The 22172-nt window shown below is 35.5% G+C and overlaps 1 protein-coding gene across 1 annotated transcript in view; it reads right to left on the reverse strand.

Moving 5' to 3' along the window:
- The window catches only part of CAMKMT (calmodulin-lysine N-methyltransferase), a 388922-nt gene that overhangs the window by 311045 nt on the left and 55705 nt on the right, over positions 1–22172 (reverse strand). The window lies entirely within an intron of this gene.

A 22172-nucleotide genomic window follows, 5' to 3' on the forward strand; every position in this document is an offset into this window, starting at 1 on the left:
GAGGCTACCTAAAACTTGCTCTGAAATAAAGCACTGCCTCTTAGCTCATGTCCAAAATGTGAATACAGTGCTCCATTTCTCCTCTGAACACTTACCTTTGGCCTTAACTGGCCATCTGAGGCCAGTTCTCCACCTCCCAAGGGGAGTGTCCTCTACTTTTTCCATTATAATTACCACTTGGTTATCACCTGGCACATCCACTGGAATAAAGGCCTAAATTTCTGATAGCACAATGTGATGGGCTCTCAGCAATACAATATGAGAGGAGCCTAGAAAAAAATTTCCTGCAAAATAATCCTATTGTGAGAAATTTAAGCTTTATATTGCACTGAGAATACCTGTGCTCTTATCATGGATTTTTCTTTTTTTTCCATCAGAAGAGATACAAGCTGGTGACACAGCAAGATTTAGAAAGCCTATTGCATTAATGAAAATGTCATTGGCGCAGTATCTTATACCTCTACGGTAAAAAAGGGATAAAATAAAGGCCAGGATAAGAAGAAAGTAATAAAGAAACTAACAAGACAACACTATAATAAATACCAGTTACTGGCCAGCTATTTTACCCAACTGACCAGGACAAAAAGGGGAAAAATCATTCATACAGTTCGGTACTTAAAATTGAATCGGGAAGCGCTAATGATTGTATTCAATTTTCCTAAGTTTCTGAGCGCTTCCTCAGAAGTTAGTACAAAGATAACTTATCCCACTTCTCAAATTAAAATGAAAACTTGAAAGGGAAAAAAAATCACTTTATCAAAAAAATGTTATTTACAGTATCTTCAGGTTAAAAAAACAAACTTATGCAGAAGGGAAAAAAAACCCTTTCATTAAAAAGAAATAGGTTAATTGTGCTGACCTAATTTAAGTCAGTATCATTCTCGCTTTTGTCCCCAAAAATGTCACTTGCGTATTTATAAGAGAATTCTGCATGATTAAAAAATGACTTTACCGACTATTTCATAGCTGGCATTTAAAAGTAACTTTTTAATAATAATGTGCTACAACAATGATAATCTTACTTACTAAAGCCTCACTTATTTACAGTGCTGATATCTCTTAGTACTTTAGCAAATCTTTACTAATTTAACATTACAACTTCATATCTTTTCCTAATCTCATGTAATTTACCCTACCTAATTCCTTGCTTCTGGATATGCGACATTTGCCACCCAATGAGTTTATTTCACTGGTCATTTACTTTTAACAGTAAAGCCAAACTATTTGAAGGGAATAATCTCGCTGCAAATCCAACATAGGAAAAAGACTCTTATTTATCCAGCATTTTGTGCCATGAATTGAAGCTTTATTGCAAAGAGTAAGCAATAAACAAAAACACCTCAGGGGCCTGGGAGGAGCAATGTAACCAATTACATTTAATTAAATCAAAGGATGGGAGCCCCAGGGTTGAATGAGCTGAAGAACAAATTTGCATTAACACCTAGCAGCCAAACAAGTAGCTCTGGGTCTAGTCTGCAAGTACAATTGTTGCCATCTATTCTCTGCACTGAAGGGGGGCCATTAGCTAAATTCTTAGGCATTGTTTGTCCACTGATGAGAGGCTGCCTTCTCAACATTTCACTCCATCACACATGAAAATTGCCTACTAAAATAAACAGCTTCCTCTGAAAGCTCAGAAGCAAACATTATTACCTGACTCCAGTTTGCAATTTGGTGAAAACTCTTCAGGGCTGCTAAAGGAGAAAAAAAGAAAATGAAAGGTGTGATTCCAGGCCCTAACTTTACAGTTGATGGAGATCATATGTTTGAGCAGATTCTTTTATACCGTCAGAGACCAAAAGGCAGGTTATTCCAAATGCTCCAGCAAGAGTACCTTTGTTCTAGATGGAATACGTTGGCTTGATCCTACAACTGAGAATCTCAAACATTCAGAGCTGAAAGCCCACTCTGCTATTCAAGTCACAATTCCCAAAACAATGCTCTCTTTATAGAGAGTTTCTCCTTTGGTGACTTACTATTTTTATTATTTAGAGAATTTTGTCTTAATATTTTTATACACACATACCCCATACATGATATCTATCACAAACTCTATTTACCCTACTTAATGAGAGCCTACCTCATTATAAGTTAACCTAACTCTAGTAGGTTTTATTCTTTTGTCCTACACATTCCTTTTTTAGTCTTATTAAAATATTACACTCTCAAAAACAAAAACAAAGAAACTAAAAACAAAACCCCAAACCTTGGAAGGGTAACCCAGTTAAGTCATTAGTAGTTTCACTATGGTAGACGATGAAAAAGTAAATATGATCAAATAAAAATCAAGAAAGAGGCAAAGATACAGGTCTGGCTAAGGCTAATTCAGATTGAACAACCAACCAAAACTACAGATGGAATATGATTTGTATCGAGACATATTAGTTTGAATTAACAATATTGAAAAGTTAAAAAAAAATTTTTTTATAAAACCACCTGAGTTACCAAGCTAACACATTCCACATTGCTTCAGTCAGCTGTATAGTTTGTAGGGTAGGGATGCCAGCCAAGTTGAGTCTAAGTGGGATTCAGACCTTTCTGGGCTGGTCAGGTGAACCCATCCGATGAGACCTGTTTGGGGCGGCAGGGCTCAAAGAGCCCTACAAAAAGGGCTAGGTCTTTGATTTAAGTTCAAGATGGCTAGAACAGAGATTCTCACAACCTATATTTCAAATCCCTTCCCTAGACTCAAAGCATTCTTAAAGCCCCCAGTGGATGAAGAAAAGACAGGAAAAGGCAAAATAACCTCTGTTCCCTCAGTAGCCAGGTTCAGTCACTCCAGCAGGCAGAGCACATTGCACAAGGACAAACGCCTGCTGCCCTTGCTTCGAGATCCTTGAAAGTCTGCGATAGTTTTACAAACTCACAGAATCATGACAAGCTTGCATCTAGAGTTGGATCCCCCAAATTTCTGGCTCCCTTATACAAGCTAAAGCCATTAAATCCTTTTTAAGGGAAAAAGAAAACTAATATAAACAAGTAACAAAGTAGTAAACAACAGATAAGGTTGCATAAAATCAAAATGGCTTTAACAGGGGGAATATGCACAGGACTGGTTCAGCCATTTTGTGAGCTAACAGAATTTTTCCTCCTGGGGAAGTGAAGGCAATTACATCTTCTCTAATTCCAAAGGCAGGAGGCTGGTACCTGACCCTCTAGAACCTCACCTCTGTGGTAGCTGAGGAGCCTCCTGGGGAAGAACCCAAGGTCTGTCGGCTGTTTGCACATCTAGTACATTAGTGAGATGAAGCCAACCAAGTATATGGGGCAGGATTGGGGTGGGGGAGTTGCTGAGGAACCTTCTAAGAAGAAATCTGTCCTAAAAGCAAATAGACAAGCAAAAAGTAGTGTGAAGGAGGAAACTAGGCACACTGATGTCACCCTGAAGAGCTGTTGGACAAGAAGAGTGACTCTAATTGTTGAGCATCCTCCAAGGGACTCATGAAAAAAAAACTGGAAGAACTGTTTCACTGAAGATTCTGTACGAGAGACAGAGAGAAGCAGCACTTTTTGGAACCCTTCTAATAAAGAGAAACACAAAAGGGAGAAATGCATGCTCCCCTGCTTCACCACCAATCACTCCACATTCTATACTACCATGGTATACTATCCAGTATACTGCCCGGAAGGAGTAGGACAAGAGACTACAGTAGGACGGGTGTAGGAACACCAGATACAAGAGGCCCTGTGTGTGAGCACTTGTGATATTCTTGGGGACTGTCAGGAATACTGCAGGGGCACATTGCTGAGGTCCTGCAAGAGCAGTAGTTCTAAGAGATAGTGGAACTTTTATTATTATTATAAGACTCCATAGCTCTAAGTTGGTGTGAAGCCTGAGAAAATTGGATACATACACACACACACACATATGAATTCTAAAAAAATCTTGGACTGTGTTTACTAAAAGAGTTAACCAAGTCTACAAACCCTTCAACATTTTTATCAAAAAGGAAAATAAATAGTCTGGTTTTGGTCATATATTTATTGTACTATGAATCTAATATACATATCTATATATAGATATATAGATATATTTTGGCCACACCGTGGGACATGTGGGATCTTAGTTCCCTGACCAGGGATCAAACCCATGCCCCCTGCAATGGAAGCATGGAGTCTTAACCACTGGACCACCAGGGAAATCCTGAATCTAGTATATTTTGCAGAGGTTATTTACTGCATATTGAGCTCCATGTTAATTTACATCTGAAGCCTAACTGTAAATATTTTGTAGGCACCATACTTATACCAAAGTGTTATTCACTTGCTTCCTAGTCATATATGGCTAGAATGCAGCATCAACCAAAACTCTCTTAAGTATCTCATTTTGGTGTGCTTGTTGGTAATCTGACAACTCTGAATCACAAGTACTCTTCAGTCTCACCAGACAACTGATCTTGGGAACGTATTTGGTTACAATGTGTACTAACAAATTCTTAGCATTTTCCTCCACACCAAATATTTTCCTAGAAATTCATTATGACTAGTTACTTAGATTTTCCTAATCGCTAGGAAACCATTCTCAATGGTAGAACCACAAATTTTTATTTGTACCGAAATTCAAATATTTATTTTACTTACAGTCAAGCAACCCCTCCACTAAGTTCATTTTCCTTTCACCGATTATGCTGAGTTGCCTTTGCCTTTACTGAATTCTATTTTATACAAACACTAAAATTATTTTCAAAAACTTTTTAACTATATTTTAGAATTGGCATAATTTCCAATTATTCTTGTAAAGCAAATTACTTGATAAAATGATTCTCTTTTTTTTTTTAAAGTCATGGACAAAGCCAAAGTTTTTTGCTTAATGGATTCAATCCTTGATAGAAGCAGAGGGAGAATTAAATCAGTCTCCCTGAAATAGTCTCCATTTTATACAAACGGTTTTTGATTTAACAGTTCTTCTGCCCTTTGAATAATGTAACATCATTTATTCATTGTGTTACCAAAAAAATGAATATGGGGTCAATCTTATAAATCTGAAAATTTTCTAGTAGATGTATGAATGTAAAAATGAGTCATAGCCTTTTCTGTAATCAAAACAGTTCATATCAAATGTCATTGCTTTTGATTGCTCTATTAACTATCAGTCTATAATAACCTCAGCTTTATATCTCTATGATAATTTGCAATCATTGTTTTCTTCTTTTAGTCATGACATTCTTTTTCTCACAATGTAAGTAAATATTCTCCATCAAAATGGATGTTAAAACAATGGTTAGTAGATACTAGTTGGGCAGATCATTAGTCTCTTCTCAGCTAGGTTTGAAATATTGTTGTCTTTTGGTAAGATAAAGTTGCATTCATTTAAAAACCTGGCCACTATCTATAGTTAAATAGCTTCCTTTTATTTTTAATTATTCTTCATTTTTATAACTAATATGAATGAAGTCATTATAAAAATATGAGTATGATTTTATTAATTTTAGGTTGAACCCCTTTTATGAGACCAGGTACATAGGCCTATATAATGCTGGTGACATATCCTAACATTATCATTATGTCTGTTACTTTATAAAGAAGAATGAAGAAGAGAGAGCAAATGAAAACAGAAAGGAAGACAAAGTCAACAATTGTAATAAAAACTTGATTTTAAAATCTATGAGAAGAGATGAAGAATTCTTCAAGCAAATTATTTTTTTGATGTTCATTTTTAAAAGAATTTCTGTTTCTAGAATACAGCTAAAATTAAAAATACTCTTCAAGTTATGGTAGACTAAGGTACAAAAGAAGTCACTTGGTACGTAAGGCAGGTTTTTCTCTAAGTATTCTTTAGCACAGAAGCAAATTTAATAGAAACATATATATACTTACACATGTATGTATATGTGTGTGTATATATATAAAGTAGAGCTAATATTATCATTATTTTTATAATGCTGTATCATTTGGTTAGAAATATTCTTCAATATTTCCCCTGAAATGTGTGCTGAATTTTTCACATTAGATGCAATTAAACATTTACTTCTTTAAGTCAAGAGCTACAAGATGCAATGCAGTCTTTAAATTAGCAACTCTCTATAGATAGGATGGAATGCTAGTAGGGAGTAGATTCTGAACCACAGTCTCTCTAAAGGAATCTGTGCAATTTGAAAACAAAGCAATACATTGTCCCTTAACTTTGAGTCACGATATTGAATGTGTTCTAATTTTGAACAATACTAAAGGAGGGTGTGAGATTTTACTATTTATCAAAGGGGGTAGTTTTTTTAAATTAAAAGATTTGTTTAATGTTCTGTATCATATATTTTAAAAACCAAAACTCTATAGGTTTTGATTTGCCCCCACTCTGCTCTCAGCTGTGTAGGCAGAGCTGGCTGACTCACACAAGCTGCAGCAGGCTCACATGTGCAGCAGCAGACCACAGCAGAATTTGGAACACCGAAAGCACACTTATCTCCTCTTCCTCTAGAGGGTCCACGAAAATGGTAACAGACGGGTTAAAAACTACAAACCCACAACAGCACAAAGAAATATGGAGGTTGATGATAGAGAAAAAGACTATCCCTATCATGTCCCTATAAAAGATGGAAAGCAGATGGAAAGTGGCAATTAGCAAAACAAGGCAGAAGAACCCAAAAATGGAGAAGGGAGACAACATACCATCAGAATCCTAGAGTCTTCAGGCTTTGATGCACCAGATATAGGGTAAAGGAGTAAGATCAGAGCTAAAACTAGAGGAACTAACTGTTAAGTCTATATACAGAGTAGTTCATCTTCTAGCAGCCATGTATATACCCAACAGAAAAAGAAATTAATAGTCCACAGAGGGAACACTCTGCCATTAAAACACGAGGAGTTCTCCACCTGATCATTCTAAAGCAGCTCGCTATGCACAGAGCTCTCACATATGCACAGAGCTCTCAACTGGTTTCTGCTGTCGCATTCTTACATATGACTGAAAAACTAAGGCTCAAAAACAGTTGAGAAAAAGCTGCAACATAAAAGAGAAAGACCAAGATAAACAAAGAAACAAAAAAATGAGCTGGGAGAAAATAGAAGTAATTTGGGAAACAGATTAAAAAAAAATTATGAAAGCCTCAGAGAGATTCAAGAAGATACTGCATATATAAGAACTGAGTGCATGAGAAGGAAAAAATATATAGAACAAGAAAGAGGTGTTAGAAATTAATAATTTGCTAGAAAGAGTAGATAATAAAGAGAAGAAACTCTCACAAATGGTGGGGAAAAAAAGAAAACAAAGAGAAACAAAGAAAAATGTGTGTATTAGGTAAAGTTAGGTGGTACCAGCATCAGGCCCAAGACTATTTAATGGCTCAAATACAATGGAAGTTCATTTCTATTCCTGGTCAATGGGCTGCTTTCTTTCAAGCAGTGAAAGGCCCAGGATCCTTCTATTTTATGGTTCTACCATCCTCTAGAGGCCACGTTATTTACTGCATCTTTCTGGTAGAAGACAAAAGGGAAGATCTAGCCACTTCTTAAAAGCTAAGGCACTCCAGAAACGGCACACATCACTTCTGCTCACATTCTATTGGCTAGAACTTAGTCACATGGTTGCACCTAACTGCAAAGGAAGTCGGAAAATCACAGTTCAGCTGTGGTTCTAGGAAGAGGAAAACAACTATTTTCGTGTACAATCTCTGCCACAATATGCCTGAACTATCTTTAGAAAGGTTAGAGAAAAAAAAAAAACTGGTATAGGGTTACCTCAGGGAACTAGGATAAATGGGATCAGGCTGAGAATTTATATTTTACCATAAATCCTTTTGTATTATTTTAATTTTTATAGTGATCATATAGAAGACAGAGAGGAAAATAAGAAACAAAGGCTCAATCAAATTCATCCAATGTTGATTAACAGAAGTTCCAAAATAGAGAACAGAGAAAATGAAAATGAGAAATAAATGATCAAGGGAATATTACAAAAGAACTTCTCAGACTGAAGGATACAGGTCTTCAGATTAAAAGGGCCTATCCATGCACAGAAGAATCCATTTTTGAAAGATACATATCTAACCTTTTCATTGAGAAATTTCAAAGATCAAGGACAAAAAGAAACCCTAAAAGCTTCTTACAAAACAAATGATAGACTCTTCATTTCCCACGCTGGATGCTAGAAAGCAACATGCTAGAAGGCAACACATGGGGCCTTCAAGTTCTAAAGGGCAAATTATTTTCTAAGCAGAATTTATAATCAATCAAATAATAAAGTGTGAAGACAGAATACTTCTTCCGATATACAAGAACTCAGAAAATTTCCCCTTCTTTCTTAGAAAGTTACTTGAAGATATGATTCCACAAAACAAGAAAGTACACCATATACCAAGGCAGGCATAGATGCAAAAAAACAAGAGATTCAGCCCAGGAGAATAGTAAGAGGAAGTCCTAGTTGCTAGCCATGTTGTGGCTTAAAGAAAAAAAGCCAGTCAAGACAAGAGCAGAGGGACTTCCCTGGTGGCACAGTGGTTAAGAACCTGCCTGCCAACGCAGGGCACACGGGTTCAATCCCTGATCCGGGAAGATCCCACATGCCGTGAAGCCACTAAGCCTGTGCGCCACACTGCTGAGCCTGCGCTCTAGAGCCCGTGAGCCACAACTACTGAAGCCCACACACCTAAAGCCCGTGCTCTACAACAAGAGAAGCCACCACAATGAGAAGCCCACGCACTGCAACAAAGAGTAGCCCCTGCTTGGCGCAACTAGAAAAAGCCCGTGAGCAGCAACAAAGACCCAGCACAGCCAAAAATTAATTAATTTAAAAAAAAGAAAGTAGTGCAGATGCTTGAAGCATTAAAAAAAAAAAAAAAAGACCAGAGCAGAAAGACAATGGGGAAAAAAACTGATTTAAAAACCTATAATGATAGAGGACTTGAAAAAAATTAAGAAATAGATACAGTACAGAAGCAGTAGAAAAGCTGTACAAGGAAGGAAATATAATGATACAAAAGAAATTGTGCAAAGGGATGGGAAAGGAAAACTCTTTAAGAGAGAAAATATAGTTATAGTATTTGGCTCTGTAGTGAATGTTATTTACATAGTTAATATATGTACTGATTATTCATAAAACCAAAAATAGTGAGAGATGTGTATCTCAGGAATGTTGGAGGGTGGTCAACATAAGCTGTCTAAAACTGATGAATCAAGAAATACTAGAATAAGGATTTTTTAAAGAAATATGGAAATAACTACCAGAAAAAATACTTAGAAAAGTTAAAAGCGTTGGCCTTTGAAAAGCAGGACAGGGGTCGGGCAGGGAGGAAAAGGGACTGTTGATTTTCATTATAAGCCCTTCAAAATATTTGATTTTAACCATATGTATATGTTACTTTGATTTTTTTTAATGGAGCCCTTCTATATCCCAAACATAGATTAGGTGCAGAAAATAAATTAAATTTAAATAAAATAAATTTAAATAAAACCTGTTTCTCATTCTCCAGGAATCTATAGTCTATGGGGAAAAGAGAGATGTTTTTTAAAAATTACAATTCAATGTGAAAAGTGTGCTCATATAAGTACTTAACAGGATGGCATCTCTGCAGCCCAGGAAAATAGAGGAAGGGAAGAGACAGGGAACTGATAAGTGAGATGCTATATGAGGTAAGAGCCTGAACCTAAACATATGATTACTTGTCCTCACATCTGGGTTCACTCTTGAGATAATTCCATTAAAACCAAGACAACCAGTAGAAGAGACACTATTCCTCTTGAGGAATCCATTAAAAAATTATTTATGGGGGACTTCCCTGGCAGTCCAGTGGTCAGGACTCTGCGCTTCCACTGCAGGGGGCTTGGGTTCGATCCCTGGTTGGGGAACTAAGATCCTACATGCCAAGCGGGCAGCCAAAAAATTTTTTTAAATAAAAAATTATTTATGATACTTTTATTATTACTGCAGGTTGAGGATATAAAGGAAAGGTGAGAAAGAAAGAAAAACCGAGACTGAAAGTGTAAAGGATATTTGGTATGTCACACCACATTGATTCTGAAAAAGGAGCTCACTTTACAATGAGAAACGTAAAGCTGTAAGCTGATAACCCAGGAAATTCACTGTTCCTACGTATCCCTTCAACAAAAAGCACCTCACCTCTTAGAAAGGTCCTATATGTTGATCTGGACAGAGGTTCCTGGGCCCAGCCTGCCTCGTCTCCTGTCCATTTCCCAAGACTTTTCCAGCCTTCCTCACAGATTCTAGGAATTGCCCAACATCCAATAAGTTTTATCCCTACTCATGTTAGTGAGCATCAGTTCCTATTATTTTGCAACCAAAAACTAGATACAGAATGGAAATGATAAGTCAGAGTGATGAAAGGATTCCTAAGTCTTTAAAAACATTGTTACCCACTGTTGTTCTAAAAATTATAACTGAGTCATGTGCTTTAAGTTTTCTCCATTTTTGATTTAGGAAGAAAAAGAGAATGCTTTAGAAACAAAGACAATAGTATTTCACCTGAGTAATTAAGAAGTCTGCAAGCCTGTTCATATATATTAAACTAGCAAACTTTAATTATAAAAAGCAAGATAATTTTTCATTCATCTCTAACATCCTGGATCTGTGTTGCAATTGTTTTCATTTTGTATTGTTATTGTGAGTAGCAATGTCATCTTTTAATATTTTTCAGTGACACATTACTGAGACAGTTTGAAGATATGCTTATTTATTAAAGGATAATTGCATTTCTACATTTCTAGAAAGGCATTCCTAGCTGAGAGAGCGTCTTCATTTTATAACTTCAATTTTCGGTTTTTTTATCTTTGAAAGAAAAGTCCATAGATGTTTTTATCAAACATGTAAATCTATTCACATGCAAAAGAATGAAACTAGACCCTTATTTTATACAAAAATTACTTGAAATGGATTAAAGATTTAAACAAAAGACCTGAAACCATAAAACTTCTAAAAGAAAACATATGGAAAAAACCTCTTGACATGGGTCTTGGCAATGATATTTTGGATATGACATCCAAAGCACAAGCAACAAAATTAAAAATAAATAAATGGGACTACATCAAACTAAAAAGTTTCTACACAGCAAATGAAATGATAAGCAAAATAAAAAGGCAACCTATAGAATGGGAGAAAATATCTTCAAACCACACATCTGATAAAGGATTAATAGCCAAAATAAACTCATACAACTCAAGAGCAAAAATATAAATATTCCAATTTAAAGCAGGCAAGAGACCTGAATAGACATTCTTCCAAAGAAGATATTCAAACAGACAACAGGTGCATGAAAAGGTGCTCAGCATCACTCATCATTAGGGAAATGCAAATCAAAGCCACAATAAGATATCACCTCATACCTGTTAGGATGGCTGTCATCAAAAAGATAAGAGATAGCAAATGCTGGTGAGAATGTGGAGAAAAGGGAGCCATGGTGCACTGCTGATGGGAATGTAAATTGGTGCAGCCACTATGGAAAAAAGTACGGAGGTTCTTCAAAAAATTAAAAATAGAACAACAATATGATTCCACATTCTACTTCCGGGAATACATCCAAAGGAAAGGAAGGAGAAGTACCTGCACCCCCATGTTCACTGCGGTATTACTTGCAATATCCAAAACATGGAAACAACCTAAGTGTCCACCGATGGATGAATGGATACAGAAAATGTGGTTTACAAATACAACGGAAAACTATCCGGCCATAAAGAATAAGGAAATACTGCCATTTGCAACAACATGGATAGACCTTGAGGGTATTACACTAAATGCAATAGGTCAGAAAGAGACAAATACTGGATGACTTCATTTATGCGTGGAATCTAAAAAAAACAAACTCAGAAACAGAGATCAGATTTGTAATTGCCAGAGGTGAGGGGGCAAGGGATGGGGAAATTGGGTAAAGATGGTCAAAAGGCACTAACTTCCAGTTATAAGATAAATAAGTTATGGGGACGTAATGTACATGATAACTATAGCTAACAATACTGTTTTTTATATTTGAAAGTTGCTAAGAGTAAATCTTAAGCGTTCTCATCACAAGGTAAAAAATTTTTTGTAACTTTGTGAGGTGATGGATATTAATTAAACATACTGTGGCAATCATTTCACAATATACGTGAAATATTATCACATATATAATATACAATATCAAATCATTATAAACCATACAATGTTATATGTCAATTATATCTCAATAATACTGGGAAAGGACACATGAAATAAAGAGGTTAATTAAGAGTGAAAAAATGTAAATAAAATTTCTTCACATTGCTAAAAAGTTTTTAATTTTTAAACAGCAAAAAGTCTTTTCTTCAAAACTTTCAAGAAAACTGCTTAAAAGAACTATATGAACAGGAGAATAATGTAAATGGTTTTGAGGAAATATTAGTTGTATATCTTAATGGTTTTCACTTCTAGAAATTTAATTGTAACTATTACTATCCCATAAATGTTCAAAGGAAATATATGGCTGATGTAGGCAGCAGCCAACAGTCAACTTTCTTTGTGAACAAAGATTTAGCACTTTCTTTGTGATCCTCTTGACCACTGTGATGGATAATAGCAAAGTGATTAACAACAATAATGAGGTGACAGTTAATCGCTTACACAATTTTCCAAAAAAAACTTTACCTAAGGGGAAAAACAGGTAAGCTTCTACCCTCGGAATGCAGGCTAAGAGATAGATAATACTCTGTCCTGAGTAATAAGCCTGGGCACACCCCATCAAACTAATATTTTTTAAAATATTATTAAATGATTTTAGCTCCAAATTCTCGATACTACTTTCAAGGGCCTACTAAAAATCCAAGTAATGTCTCAGATGCACCTCACTGTACCCACACCTTGTATATTATTCCTCTTCACATACGTATTCCCTCTCTCACAACTAGGGAAAACGTATTGGTTGAGTCCTAAATATTTGTTGTTGCGTTCATGAAACAGAAAAGAAAGAAAAAAGACTCATGAAAGCAACGATAAAGATTAATTAGAAACAGCCTGAGACTTGACTGTGTAACTTATGCAGAAATATGCAAATTATACACAGATGAACATGTCACCTTTTTATTTCATATACCTGGATGTGATTCTTGGAAATTGTTAAAATAGAAGCCAGAGATTTAAGCTATATCCTATCATTACTAAACTCATGTTAGATTTTTATAATTAATACATCTTTATATATAATTACCTAAAATAATTGTGTAATTTTCTCTCCTGAGTATTCATCTAAGCTTCAATGATCAGTGATGTTGTATGAGTATTTCTCAGATAGCAAAAAGCTCTAAATACTAAAAAGAAGGAATGATGGTACTACATCATCTATTGTCTGATAATTGTGACACTCTTTGCACTTTAAAAAATGATTACTACCTATCATGGAATAAAAAACATTTTTAAGGCTATTTCCTGGACCTCATAAAATGTATACAACTGCTTATAGATTTATAAAAAGAACTAATGTAGAAACTGAAACTGGTAGACCTCCTCATTCACAAAAGTACTGAGATTTTTTTCAGTATCAGGAAAACACAGAAAAGTAAGTTCTAATTAACTTGTCACATAGACTAACAAGGCTAATCAAAGGAATGATTTGTTAATTTTGAACACATCCTTGCTAAAAAGGATTCCACAGTAGACAAAGATTTTTTATCACTTGCTACCATTTAGAAATACCTATGTTGGAGGGGAGAGGCAGCACGTGGAAAGGAGGGCCTCTGGAGTGTGGAGTTTGGAGCTGTGTGGCTGACAAGGTCTTGGTGCTCCAGCCGGGTGTCAGGCCTGAGCCTCTGAGGTGCGAGAGCCAAGTTCAGGACATTGGTCCACCAGAGGCCTCCTGGTCCCACGAAATGTCAGTCGGTGAGAGCTCTCCCACAGATCTTCGTCTCAACACTAAGACCCAGCTGCACTCAACAACCAGCAAGCTCAAGCGCTGGACACCCCATGCCAAACAACTAGCAAGACAGGAACACAACCCCACCCCTTAGCAGAGAGGCTGCTTAAAATCATAATAAGTTCACAGACACCCCAAAACACACCACTAGACGCGGTCCTGCCCACAAGAAAGAAACGATCCAGCCTCATCCACGAGAACATAGGCACCAGTCCCCTCCACCAGGAAGCTTACACAAGCCACTGAACCAACCGTACCCACTGGAGACAGACACCAAAAACAATGGGAACTACGAACCTGCAGGCTGTGAAAAGGAGACACCAAACACAGTAAGTTAAGCAAGATGGGAAGACGGAGAAATACACAGCAAATGAAGGAGCAAGGTAAAACCCACGAGACCAAACAAATGAAGAGGAAACAGGCAGTCTACCGGAAAAAGAACTCAGAGTAATGAGAGTAAAGATGATCCAAAGTCTTGGAAATAGAATGGAGAAAATACAAGAAACGTTTAACAAGGATCTAGAAGAACTAAAGAGCAAACAAACGATGATGAACAACACAATAAATGAAATTAAAAATTCTCTAAAAGTAATCAATAGCAGAATAACTGAGGCAGAAGAACGGATAAGTGACCTGGAAGATAAAATAGTGGAAATAACTACTGCAGAGCAGAATAAAGAAAAAAGAATGAAAAGAATTGAGGACAGTCTCAGAGACCTCTGGGACAACATTAAACTCACCAACATTCGAATTATAAGGGTCCCAGAAGAAGAAGAGAAAATGAAAGGGACTGAGAAAATATTTGAAGTGATTATAGTCAAAAACTTCCCTAATATGGGAAATGTAACAGTCAATCAAGTCCAGGAGGCAAAGAGAGTCCCATACAGGATAAATCCAAGGAGAAACACACCAAGACAAATATTAATTAAACTATCAAAAATTAAATACAAAGAAAAAATATTAAAAGCAGCAAGGGAAAAGCAACAAATAACATAGAAGGGAATCCCCATAAGGTTAACAGCTGATCTTTCATCAGAAACTCTGCAAGCCAGAAGGGTGTGGCAGGACATATTTATAGTGATCAAAGGCAAAAACCTAAAATCAAGATTACTCTATCCAGCAAGGATCTCATTCAGATTCGACAGAGAAATTAAATACTTTACAGACAAGCAAAAGCTAAGAGAATTCAGCACTACCAAACCTGCTTTACAACAAATGCTAAAGGAACTTCTCTAGGCAGGAAACACAAGAGAAGGAAAAGGCTTACAGTAACAAACCCAAAACAATTAAGAAAATGGTAATAGGGACATACATATCGATAATTACTTTAAATGTAAATGGATTAAATGCTGCCAACCAAAAGACATAGACTGGCTGGATGGATACAAAAAGAAGACCGTATATATGCTGTCTACAGGAGACCCACTGCAGACCTAGGGACACATACAGACTGAAAGTGAGGGGATGGAAAAAGATATTCCATACAAATGGAAATCAAAGCAAAGCTGGAGTAGCAATTCTCATTTCAGACAAAATAGACTTTAAAATAAAGACTATTACAAGAGACAAAGAGAGACACTACATAATGATCAAGGGATCAATCCAAGAAAAAGATATAACAATTGTAAATATTTATACACCCAACAAAGGAGCACCTCAATACATAAGGCAAATGCTAACAGCCATAAAAGGGAAATCCACAGTAACACAATCATAGTAGGGGACTTAACACCCCACTTACATCAATGGACAGATCATCCAAAATGAAAATAAATAAGGAAACACAAGATTTCAATGATACATTAAACAAGATGGATTTAATTGATATTTATAGAACATTCCATCCAAAAACAACAGAATACATTTTCTTCTCAAGTGCTCATGGAACATTCTCCAGGATAGATCTTATCTTGGGTCACAAACCAAGCCTTGGTAAATTTAAGAAAATTGAAATCGTATCAAGTATCTTTTCCGACTACAACACTATGAGACTAGATATCAATTACAGGGAAAAAATCTGTAAAAAATGCAAACACATGGAGGCTAAACAATATGCTACTAAATAACCAAGAGATCACCGAAGAAATCAAAGAGGAAATCAAACAATACCTAGACACAAATGACAATGAAAACACGACAACCCAAAACCTATGGGATGCAGCAAAAGCAGTTCTAAGATGGAAGTTTATAGCAATACAATCCCACCTCAAGAAACGAGAAAGACCTCAAATAAACAACCTAAACTTACACCTACAGCAATTAGAGAAAGACGAACACAAACCCCAAAGTTAGCAGAAGGAAAGAAATCCTAAAGATCAAATCAGAAATAAATGAAAAAGAAATGAAGGAAGCCAATAGCAAAGATCAATAAAACTAAAAGATGGCTCTTTGAGAAGATAAACAAAATTGATAAACCATTAGCCAGACTCATCAAGAAAAAAAGAGAGAAGACTCAAATCAATACAATTAGAAATGAAAAAGGAGAAGTAACAACTGACACTACAGAAATACAAAGGATCATGAGAGATTACTACAAGCAACTCTATGCCAATAAAATGGACAACCTGGAAGAAATGGACAAATTCTTAGAAAAGCACAACCTTCCGAGACTGAACCAGGAAGAAATAGAAAACATAAACAGACCAATCACAAGCACTGAAATCGCAACTGTGATTAATAATCTTCCAACAAACAAAAGCCCAGGACCAGATGACTTCACAGGCGAATTCTATCAAACATTTAGAGAAGAGCTAACACCTATCCTTCTCAAACTCTCCCAAAATGTAGCAGAGGGAGGAACACTCCTAAACTCAATCTACAAAGCCACCATCACCCTGATATCAAAACCAGACAAATATGTCACACAAAAAAGAAAACTACAGTCGAATATCACTGATGAACATAGATGCAAAAATCCTCAACAAAATACTAGCAAACAGACTCCAACAGCACATTAAAAGGATCATACACCATGATCAAGGGGGGTTTATCCCAGGAATGCAAGGATTCTTTAATATAAGCAAATCAATCAATGTGATAAAACATAGTAACAAATTAAAGGATAAAAACCATATGATCATCTCAATAGATGCAGAAAAAGCTTTCGACAGAATTCAACACCCATTTATGATAAAAACCCTCCAGAAAGTAGGCATAGAGGGAACTTACCTCAACATAATAAAGGCATACATGACAAACCCACAGCCAACATTGTTCTCAATGGTGAAAAACTGAAACCATTTCCTCTAAGATCAGGAACAAGACAAGGTTACTCACTCTCACCACTACTATTCAACATAGTTTTGGAAGCTTAAAATGTGATTTCAAGTATGATTTTTTTTAAATGCAATATTTAGGAATAAATTTAACAAAGGATGTGCAAGGTCTGTAAAATAAAACTACAATATTTTGCTGAGAGAAATTAAGGAATACTTACATAAAGAGAAAGCCATACATATTCATGGACTGCATAACAATATTGTTAAGATGTCAATTCTCCCCAAATTCATCTATAGATTCAGTGCTACCTCAATCAAAATTCTAGTAGACTTAATAGAAATTGATAAGTTGGTTCTAACATTTATATGGAAATGCAGAAACCTAGAATAGCCAAACCAATTTTGAAAAACAAATTTGGAAGACTTACTCCATTTCCAGACTCACTATGAAGCCACAATAATCAAAGCAATGTGATATTGGCATAAAAGATAGATCAATGAAACAGAACAGAAAGTCTAGAAATAGATCTATACATATACCATCAATTGATTTTCAAAAAGGATGCAACAGTAAATTAATGGAGAAAGACGGCCTCTTCAGTAAACGGTGCTGGAACAACTGAATATCCATGTGCAACGACAACAACAAAAAGGAACTTTGACCTCTATTTCATGTCATATGTAAATATTAACTCAAAATGGACCATAAACCAAGATATAAGAGCCAATGTAATAAAATTTATAGAAGAAAAAATAGGAGAAAAATTTCATGACCTTAGTACAGGCAAAGATTTCTTAGACGGACACAAAAAGTAGGAACCATAGAAAAATAAGTTAATAAATTGGACTTTATCAAAATCAAAAACTTTTGCTCTTTGGAAAATACCATTAAGAAAATGCAAAGGCTAACCACCAGCTGGGAGAAAATGTTCTCAACACGTACCTGATAGAGTTTTCATACTCAGAATATATAATGAACCCCTACAACTCATCAATAACCAATTTTTTTGATTTCCATAAAAAAAATCTTTATTCAATGACCAAATAACAAGCTAAAAACTAAGATCTCTAACTCACATTCATGAAATGTACAGAGTGCTGTTTTAAATATAATAATATTCTGACATTATGCTTGCCACAAAGTGTCTATACAATTGTTTTTTCAAACCTATTCCTATATCAATAATTCAATCAGTAGCAATTCAAATTATGAAGTAATGTCTAAATCAATACTATATATTTACATCTTTCTCTGTTATTTTGTTATTTCATCCAAACATTTCTCAAGAACTTTACATAAATGAATACATATAGAAATACTGAGGTAAAATTGTGATTGATACAAAGCCAATTATTATCAGTTGAGAGTGGAAGTTATAAAATTTATATATGCCTAACGATTTGTCATGTTAGCAATTGTTATTAAACATTTATTTTCCTGTAGTACTATAAAAATTAGAAAGCAAGACATATGTAACAAAGCATTTATATATTCTCTTTCCCTCTCTCCCTCCAGTACTTAAATGAGGAAAGAAATGAATAGATTTCAGTCCAGGATTCACTATATACTTCCTACGACCTTGTACAGATTTTAGTGTTTCTCATCTAAAAAACTGGGATAATAGCTCAGGGGATGTCTGGTTAGGCCAGTGAGCCAATGAACATAAAAACAGTCAAAACAGGGCTTCCCTGGTGGCACAGTGGTTGAGAGTCTGCCTGCCGATGCAGGGGACACGGGTTCGTGCCCCTGCCGCGGAGAGGCTAGGCCCGTGAGCCATGGCCGCTGAGCCTGCGCGTCCGGAGCCTGTGCTCCGCAACGGGAGAGGCCACAACAGTGAGAGGCCCGCGTACCACAAAAAAAAAAAACCAGTCAAAACAAAAGACAAATTATTTAGACCATAGGCATTAACTGAGTACCCACTACTTGCACTATGCTTGGTATTTGGAAACCCAAAGATAAACAAATACCATTATACAATTAGAAGAGATATTTGTAAAAGTTAGGACACTTTAATAACCCAATTTTAAAATGGGCAAAATATCTGACATACACCTCACAAATGAAAATATACAAATGGCCAGCAAGCAAATGAAAAGACGCTCAACATCATAGCCATGAGGTACATGCATAAAATCACGATGAGATAACATTATATACCCAGTAAAATGACTAAAAAGATTGACAGTACCAAGTATGGACAAGGATATGAAGCAACTGGAACTCTCATACATTGTTGGAGGCAATGTAAAATTATAAGTACAACTACCATGGAAAACAGTTTAGTAGTATCTTCCAAAGTTAAACATACACTTATACAACTCAGCAATTCCAATTCTAGGCATTTACCCCAGAGAAATGAAAACATATGCCCACACAAAAACCTTGTACATGAATGTTCACAGCAGTGTTATTCAAAATAGCCAAAAAATGGAAACAACCCAAACATCCATCAACGGATAAACAAATTGTGGGTATATTCATGCAATACTACTCAGCAATAAAAAAGGAATAAACAACAGATACACCCAACAACATGGATGGATCTCAAAAATATTATGCTAATGGAAGAAGCTAGAGGAAAAAAAAGAGTATATATACGATGCATCTATACGAATCACTAGAAGAGTCTAATCTAATCTACAGTGACAGAAAACAGATCAATGGTTGCCTAGGAGGAGAATTAGGGATTGACTAGAAAAGGGCACAAGGGAACTTTTTGGGCTGATGGAAATGTTCTATATATGGATTGTGATAGTAGTTACATGCATATACAAAATTTTCAAAACATCAAAATTGGTACATTTTATTTATGTAAATTATATCTTAATAAAGTTGCTCTTTTAAAAAAGTAAATGGGGCTTCCCTGGTGGCTCAGCGGTTAAGAATCCGCCTGCCAATGCAGGGGACATGGGTTCAAGCCCTGGTCTGGGAAGGTCCCACATGCCGTGGAGCAACTGGGCTCATGTGCCACAGTTACTGAGCCTGCACTTACGCTTAGAGCAGGTGAGCCACAACTACTGAGTCCACATGCCACAACTACTGAAGACCACGCACCTAGAGCCCATGCTCCGCAACAAGAGAAGCCACTGCAATGAGAAGCCTGCGCACCACAAGGAAGAGTAGCCCCCACTTGCTGCAGCTAGAGAAAGCCCGTTCGCAGCAACAAAGACCCAACGAAGCCCAAAATAAACAGATTATTTTTAAAAATAAAAATAAAAAAGTAAAAAAGTAAATGAAAAACAGAGCAAACCAAGTCATATATTACTTTTGAAACTTTTCAATGATCTATAATTTAATTGTTCTGTTAAAATACCAAATTGCCTCTTTCTCTAAACACAGGGGTACTCAAAAGATATCCGTTAACATTTAATTATGTAGGTATGCACCTATTACTTTTTTCTTTAAATAATAAATGCACTAAACTCAACTATACTTCATAAATTGATATTATTTGGTAAAGCATTCAGTTAACTGAAACAATTATTCAATACCTTACAAGGATTTTGAATAATATTAGTTCACATTTAGATTGACATGAGAAGAATCAAACCTATAACCATTTAGTAAACTATTATGTGCAGCTTAGCCAACATTAGTAGCAATTTCCCTTTAAAAACAATATTTGAATTTAAAACATAACACAGTATTATGAATCACAGCATGATTCAGTGTGTAGGGGTCAGAATTGAAGTACTGAATGTATGTATAAGGGGATGCAAAATACTTTGAAAAGGAATACTATGATTTCTAGCACACTTCCCACCCAGGGATTTCAATTTCCATTCTATGGCAGCCACTTGAAGAAATGTGGAATCATTGTTTTCACAAAATTGAAGACTTTAAAGGTATAATTCCTTCCCTAAACTGTGATTTCATTATAGATTTCACACACAGGCATACACACACACACACACACACACACACTATTTGCTCTCTCTGTTTACATCAGAACTTCACACAAGTAATGCCAAGGGACCAATTTAAAGGCCAAAGAAAAGGGCTCAAAGAAAGTATAACCATTAATTTATCCAAATGATTCTTTAATTTTTGTCACTATCACCATAGTCTGGAGAAAGTGGGAATAACTAATTAATATAGGATTGACTTATAACCATATACTGCTATAAAAAATTCAGTGTCTACTCTAGCTAAATCAGGATGGTGGCTACAATGATGTTTCTCATATTCTCTTTACTTTTCTGTGTACTTGAAATAGTTCATAACTTATAAATGTTGAAATTAGAGATAAATAATAATACAGCTAAATTCATATAAAAGAAGCTTAAAATGGGGAATATTACAGATGGAAAACAAAAAAACAGCAACAGTTTTTTTGTACTTAAATTCCCTCTTCTTTAGGATCTCCATATTTCTATTCATATAGCATATATTTAAATAAATACCGATAGTCCAAAAACAATTTGTGGCAAATTTATGCTCTCTATTATTTTGATTATTCATTCATTCAACAAATATTTGCTCCTCCATTATAGGTATAGACTATACAGTAGGTGCTGCAGGGGATACATGAAATGAAGATAGATGCTTTGTGGGTTATCTCTAGCTGTTTTATTCAATTGGTTGGAATATAATGTTCATGACAATCAGTTCCATCTCCTTGTGGTTACTTTTATATGCTGTCTTGTCTCAACTACATGCCTTTACTCTCAAAGTCCTGGCAGAAGAATTACAGGGGATTCAGTAATACTGTCTGTTGAAGAAAACAATTTTAAAAGAATGTTCATGTAAAGTCTTGATTGGCTGTGTAACCAAAGCCAAAGTTTCTTAATAATATTAGTTATGCTTTGGTCAGCAATCAATGATGAAAGGGAGGTTAAAAGAGTCAGTTGAAACTGAAGAGGTTAGATTGCCATTGGGAAAAAAATTTTTAAAGACTACCTTGAATAATGACAATTTAAAAAGACAACAGTAACTGGCAGCAACCATTATAAAAATAGTTTAATAAATGGAATATTTTTTCTTCCAGTTTTAATAAGATATAATTAACATACAGCACTGAATAAGTTTAAGGTGTACAGTGTAATGATTTGACTTACATACATCATGAACTGATTATCACAATAAGTTTAGTAAACATCCATCATCTCAGATAGATACAAAATTAAAGAAATGGGGGAAAAATTGTCC

This window comes from Mesoplodon bidens (genome assembly GCF_964165515.1).
Source record: "Mesoplodon bidens genome assembly, chromosome: 14".
NCBI classification, from domain to species: Eukaryota; Metazoa; Chordata; class Mammalia; order Artiodactyla; family Ziphiidae; genus Mesoplodon; species Mesoplodon bidens.